Source organism: Hippopotamus amphibius, chromosome 6 (genome assembly GCF_030028045.1).
Source record: "Hippopotamus amphibius kiboko isolate mHipAmp2 chromosome 6, mHipAmp2.hap2, whole genome shotgun sequence".
NCBI lineage: Eukaryota > Metazoa > Chordata > Mammalia > Artiodactyla > Hippopotamidae > Hippopotamus > Hippopotamus amphibius.
The window spans coordinates 168,500,958-168,507,930 of record NC_080191.1 but is presented as its reverse complement, the minus strand read 5'-3'; positions in this window follow the sequence as shown (position 1 = coordinate 168,507,930).

The window sequence follows — 6,973 nt, the reverse complement described above, 5'->3', positions numbered from 1 at the left end:
ACCCCTGGACCACTGCCACAACCTCTGTGCTCTGCTTCTGGAGCCATAATGCTGAGTAGAATCCCTCAGCTAGGACTTCCTAGGTGGCGCAGTGGTAAAGAATCTGCCTGCCAATGCAGGGGACACGGGTTCGAGCCCTGCCCTGGGCAGATTCTTATATGCCACGGAGCAACTAAGCCCGTGCGCCTAAAAAAAAAAGAGAGGATCCCTCAGCTGTTCGGGCAGTGCCTCGACCCATCCCGACCCCTCCTATGGTAGGCAGGACAATGACCCTCCCCAAAGAGGTCTGTGTCCTCATCTCCAGAACTTGTGAATATGTTACAGTACATGGCAAAGGGGAAGGAAGACTGTACAATAGATGGAATTAAGGGTGTTAACCAGCTGACCTTAAAAAGGGAAAATAAGCTGACTTACCCAGATGGACTCAATGGAATCACCAGGGTCCTTAACAGTGAAAGGGGAGACCTCAAAAACATTAAGCTAAAATGAAAGAAGACACAGAGGTCACAGGCTGTGCGAGTCCATTGACATGAGCCATCCAGAATGGGTGAGTCCACAAGGACAGAATACAGATTGGTGGTTGCTGAGGGCTGGAGGGATGGAAGAAGCGAGAGCAAGTGCTCAATGGGAATGGCGTTTCCTTTGGGGGGATGAAAATGTTTGGGAGCTAGATGGAGGTGGTGGTTACACAACATTGTGAATATGCTAAATACACTTAATTCTTCCCTTTAACAGGGTTCATTTTATGTTATATGAATCTCACCTCAATTTTTTTTAATGAAAGAAGGAGACAGAACAGAGGATCAGAGTGATGTGATATGAGAAGGACTCTACTCTCCCTTGCTGGTTTTGAAGATGGAGAAAGGGGCCACAGGCCCAAGGATGTAAGCTGGAAAAGGCAAGGATGAATTCTCCCCTAGAGTTTCCAGAAAAGAGGCCCTTTTGACACCTGACTTTAGCTCAGTGAGACCCGTATTGGACTTTGAACCTGCAGAATTGTAAATGTGTGTTGATTTAAGCCAAGTTTGTGGTGACTTGTTACAGCAGCAGTACACCTACCATCTAGCTGTCCAGTCCGCTTATCACTCCCCTCAATGAGTACCCTGAATCCTTGCACTTTCCAAAGTCACCCACTCCCCATCGGAGCCAAGCAGAGGACCTGGTGCTTCCTTAAAAAAACCAAGGCAGTTAGAGCAACAGTAACTGTGTGCCAATCCCAAATAACCCGGTCTCTTAGCTGCATCTATACCCATTCCCACCTCTTTCCTCGAGGCTCAAAAGTCTCTCTGCCTGCCCCCCTCAACTCCATCCTTCCCGCTATCACCAAACCACAAATCTGACCTTGCACTTCCTCCCATTATAACCCTGTAGTGGCTTCCCACCAGCCACAGGTTACAGCCCCAGCTCCTCCGTATAACACGTGAGAATGTTCAGGTCTGGCACCTGCCCACTTCTGCAGCCTCATTCATCACCTCTTCTGGCCTCATAATTTATGCTCCAGCGATGGAGAGTAGCCTGTGCTTCTCCCGGGCTCCTGAGACTTTTTTCTTGTCTTCATGCCATAGCTTATGTGGTTCTGACTGGAACAGCCTCCTCCTACCGTGTTGCCTGGCTGACCCTGACTCATTTTTAAAGAGCCCGCCCAGGTCCCACCCTCTCCAGGAGAATGTCCTGAGATTCCTAACTCCTCCATGCTCCCTTGTATGTATCTCTACCTCTGTGATCACCCGTTTGTCGTACGAGTGTCTTTACTAGTACGACACTCCTTCTCTGCCTCCCTCACTAGACTATGAGCTTCTCAATGGGAGGGACTGTATTTAATTCACTTTTCTGTCCCCAGTTCCTGGCACAAGGCCTGCCATCAAGTCAGTATATGGTAAACGTTTGTGGAATGGACATCAACCGTGTGTTTATTTTCACAGCAATCGGACTGTCATAAGCACAGACTGTCAGGACTGGAAAAGGCCCCTCATGATAATCTAATCCACCCCTTGGTTTTGTAGACAGGAAGCTCAGGTCCTGAGAGTACATGCACTGGCCATACACTTATTTTCTGACCAAGCCAAGATTATAACCTGTGTGGCCTGAATCTCAATCCAGGCACTTTTGTTCAGCTAAACATAAAGCCAGAGGCTTTTAAACACATAAATGTGTGGAACACATGTTCTGCACTCTCTCCCTTCTATGAAGGACTATGTGTGGGGGCTCCTGGGTAAACTGGGCAGAAGCCACCCTCATCAATCAAGCATACGTCTCCCTGTGACACGATTGAGCTGCCGCTCACTGGGGCCCTTGAAACGTTACCTTGTTACCAGCCTTCATGCCACCAAAGAGGTTCAAGGCAAACATGATTGTCATGGGATCTACATGGTGGGACTTTGGTCTCCCTAGGGGTGGAGCGCTCACCCAGGTCCACGAGAGTCCGGTGGCCCATTGGGCTCCTCTGCTCTATCCAGTAACCCTCAACCCAGCTGGGGTTTTCACCTCCAAAACAGGGAGAGCTGCAGCAGTTCTTACTTCTCAGGAAATAGTAAACAACATACAAATAAAATTAAATGAGTGTGGTGAATACTCAGAGACTCAAATTGAGGGTAGAGAGGATATTACGCAATCTATGTTTTTGTTTCTCTCTCGGTTTTGAACTCTCCGGGCATGTGGGCCTTTAGCTAGGCCACGCACATGAGCTGTCAGGGTCACAGCTCTTCAATCACTGGGCACTGGGGAGATGCACAGGGTCTCACCCTGCAGGAGGCTCTACTTCAGTGTTCACTGATTCAGAGAGGACTTGAGGAGGTGCTTTGGGTGTGTCATAGGGGATGAAACATAGGTGTAAATGGGTTTGATCTGAGATAGTGGAGGCTGAGCTAAAGTGCTCTGAGGGCTCAAAAGGAAAAAGAAGTTCTAGTCAAACAGGAAGAGACCAGGGCCCTCCTCATGGAGAGGGTGGGCTGCAGGCTTCACTGAAGGATGGGCAGGTTGCTGTGGACAGAGATGAGAGCGAGGAGTCTAGAGGGAGGGAAGAGCTCGTACCATGGCGTTGGTGTCCAACTCCAAGTGACGGGCAAAAGCTGGGACCTCAAGCCTATTGAGCACCTACTGCACGTATCACTGCACCGATGTTTCACATCCATCTGGACACTGCATCCTCTTAAGAGTGTTGTGAGGTGCATGATATTCCCTTCATTTTACAGAAGCTGAGAGAGGTTAGGAAACCTATATGATATCATGTATGTGTGGAATCTAAAACAGTACAACTGAACGAACATGCAAAACAGAAACAGACTCACAGACACAGAAGACAAAGGGGAACAGGTGGGGTGGAGGGGAAGGGACGAGTTAGGGGTATGGGATTAACACATGAACTACTATGTAAAAAACAGGTGAGCAACAAGGACGTACTGTACAGCACAGGGAATTATAACCATTATCTTGTAATAAACTAAAATGGAGTACAATCTACAAAAACACTGAAGCACTGTGCTGTACACTTGAAACTAATATTGTAAATCAATGATACTTCAATTAAAAGAGGAAGGAAGGAAGGAAGAGAGGAAGGAAGAAAGAATGAAAGAAAAGAAAGAAAGAAAAGAAAGAAAGAAAGAAAAGAAAGAAAGAATGAAAGAAAGAAAGAAGGAAAGAGGGAGAGGGAGGGAGGAAGGAAGGAAGGGAGAAAATAAACCTGTCCAAGATTTCCAAAGCATATGCTCTTTTTATTTTAAAATTTATTTTATTCACGTATAGTTGATCTACAATGTTGTGTTAATTTCTGCTCTACAGCAAAGTGACTCAGTTATATGTATATATACATTCTTTTTCATATTTTTTCCATTCTGGTTTATCACAGGATATTGAATACAGTTCCCTGTGCTCTATGCAGTAGGACCTTGTTGTGTATCCATCCTGTATATAATAGTTTGCATCTGCTCATCCCAGGCTCCCGATCCATCCCTCCCCCTCCCCCTCCCCCCCAAGCCTGTTCTCTATGTTTGTAAGTCTGTTTCCATTTCATAGATAAGTTCATTTGTGTCATATTTTAGCTTCCACATATAAGGGATGCCATATGATGTATGTCTTTCTCTTTCTGACTTACTTCACTTAGTACGATCATGGCTAGGTCCATCCATGTTGCTGTAAAGGGCATTATTTCATTCTTTTTTATGGCTGAGTAATACTCCATTGTATGTATGTACCACGTCTTCTTTATCCATTCATCTGTCGATTGTTTCCATGTCTTGGCTATTGTGAATAGTGCTGCTATGAACATAAGAATGCACATATCTTTTTGAATTATACGCCTGTATATACGCCCAGGAGTGAGACTGCTGGATCATATGGTAACTCTATATTGAGTTTCTTGAGGAACCTCCATACTGTTTTCCAGAGTGGCTACACCAATTTACATTCCCACCAACAGTGTGGGAGAGTTCCTTTTTCCCCACACCCTTTTTAATGATGGACATTCTGACCAGTGTGAGGTGGTACCTCATTATAGTTTTGATTTGCATTTCTCTAATAATTAGCAAAGTTGAGCATCTTTTTAGGTGCCTGTTGGCCATCTGTATGTCTTCTCTGGAGAAATGTCTGTTTAGGTCTTCTGCCCATCTTTCAATTGGGTTGTTTGGTTTTTTGTTGCATGAGCTGTTTGTATATTTTGAGTTGCATGAGCTGTTTGTATATTTTGGAAATTAAGCCCTTGTCAGTTGCATCATTTGCAAGTATCTTCTCTCAGTCTGTACAAAGCCTATGCTCCTTGAGTTGACTCAGGTCAGGGACCGACTCTGGAAGACCTTGAATAACAGGTGGAGGCATCTCACAACCGGGGTGAGTCACTGGAGGCGCGTGAGTAGGGAAGTGCCTTGATCAGAGTCAGGTCTCAGACACCCACATCCCAGCTCTGACTCACTGAGGGTCCCAGGGCAGGATGCTGCCCCTCTCTGGGCCCTCACCCTCCTGCCTGTGAGCTGAGCAAATTCCCCTCTGGTTCTAACATCAGAGGAGGCTGTGTTGGATTTATAGGGCTGCATGACAAATTAGCATAAACGGTGACTTAATAGAAAATTTTTCTCTCACAGTTCCTGAGCCTGGAAGAAGGAAGCATCCTTCCTTGCCTCTTCCTAGCTTCCACAATCCTCGGCATTCCTTGGCTTGCACACATATTACTCCAATTTCTACCTCCATCCTTCGATGGTGCTCTCCCTCTGTGTCTTCTCTGCGTGTGCCCAGATTTGTGTCTTCTTATAGAGACATCTGTCATTGCAGTAGGGCCCATTCTAAGCACATATGACCTCATCTTCACTTGATTACATCTACAAAGATCCTATTTCCAAATAATGTCATATCCAGGTTAAGACTGGAACCTCTATTTTTGAGAGACACCATTCAACTCAAAGCACAGGCCATGATAGGAAATTTCAGAGGTAAGAGAAGAAAATAGGCAAGTTAGATGTGTATAAACTCGGGAGGTCACCCTGTGTCCTAAGCCCCCAGAAATGTTCTTACCATGACTTTGCTTGCCCTGAAGTCCCTCCCTTCATGCGCTGCTTACTTGAAATGTTTACCACCTGGACAGGGGCCAGGCAGAAATGCAATGGCATAGGAAGGCAGTCAAGAGAAGTGAAACTATGAGCCTTGCAAGGGAGCCTTTTTCATCAGTGCCACCAGAGGCAAGGAATGCTGAGTTTGTCCCCTCTGAAAGCAGAGGGTGGAGAAATTATTATGCCTGCATGGTTAGCTTTAAGACTGAAACCTGAGATCTTGACATTTCCATTTATGCTAAGAGTACTTGTAACTAATGATGACTGCATTTGCTAGATGGTTGGTTCATGGTGCCCTCAACCCTCACATGGCAAAGAGGGCAGAATGTAGTCTTCTACCCACATTACATGGTGAAGGAACCACCCTGCTATTGCCATTCTGGGCACCTTTTCTGAGACCATCACTGTGCCCGTTATTTCAGATACTGGGGTGAAACACAGGGTAGCATGAAGCAGAAGGGAACCCACCGAGGTAAGGAATCTGCTAAGCACCTTAGTGATGATCTATTCCAACACCCACTTTGAAGCATGAACCGACTTGAAAACATCCTGGTGCTTGGTTATTCAGCCTTTGCTTAAACACCTCCAATGGCAGAGAGCTCACTCACTTTCAAAGCTACCCATTCCATCTTTGAACCCCTCCAGTTGTAAGAAGCTTCAGACAGATTGAAATGGCAACTCTGTACCTTCTTCCTGTTTGTTCTAGTTCCGCTTGCCTCATGCCTACTCAGAACAGTCTTCTCTCTTGTCCCTAGGGCAGTCCTTCACGTAAATAGTAACAGACATTCATACCTTCTCCTGAAACTAGTCATAATTCCTCCACCTTTTCCTCATTCCCTCACCATCCAAGTGTACCTGCTAACATTATCAATGTATCTATTAAAGTGATTTAGGGGAGGGGCCCCAGTTAGAGACAAAAAGTAAAAAAATCCCAGTGGTCAGAAGGCTTTCCCAGTGGATTAGGGTCTAACTGGTGGTGTAGTTCATGGCTCCACCACTGACTTGACATGCTTAACCCTGGATGAGTCCCTCTGTCAGGCTAATCACCACTAATATATAAGTTCATGGGGGCAGGGAGTTTGTCCAATGCTGAATCCCCAGAGCCTCGTGATGAATGAATGAGTGAATGGGAGAAGCTTGGCACCTTCCATCTGCAGATTTTAGAGATGGTGATTATTCATTCTACCTGGAGCCTCCTTTACTTTGTATTACTTCACTGAACTTTACTGGGTCTCAATTTCTACAACTAAAAGTTCAGGAAAACAACAGTGCCCTTTCTCACTTGACTGTTGTGAGGGGTAGAAAATGGCAAAGTCATCTGTGAATAAAAGACCCCAGAAATTCCACATATAAGAGTTGGGAAAAAATTCATAGGTTTAAATACAGTACACATAGGATCTTGTAGCCTATATACCAAAAGAAGAGGTCACTTACACGTT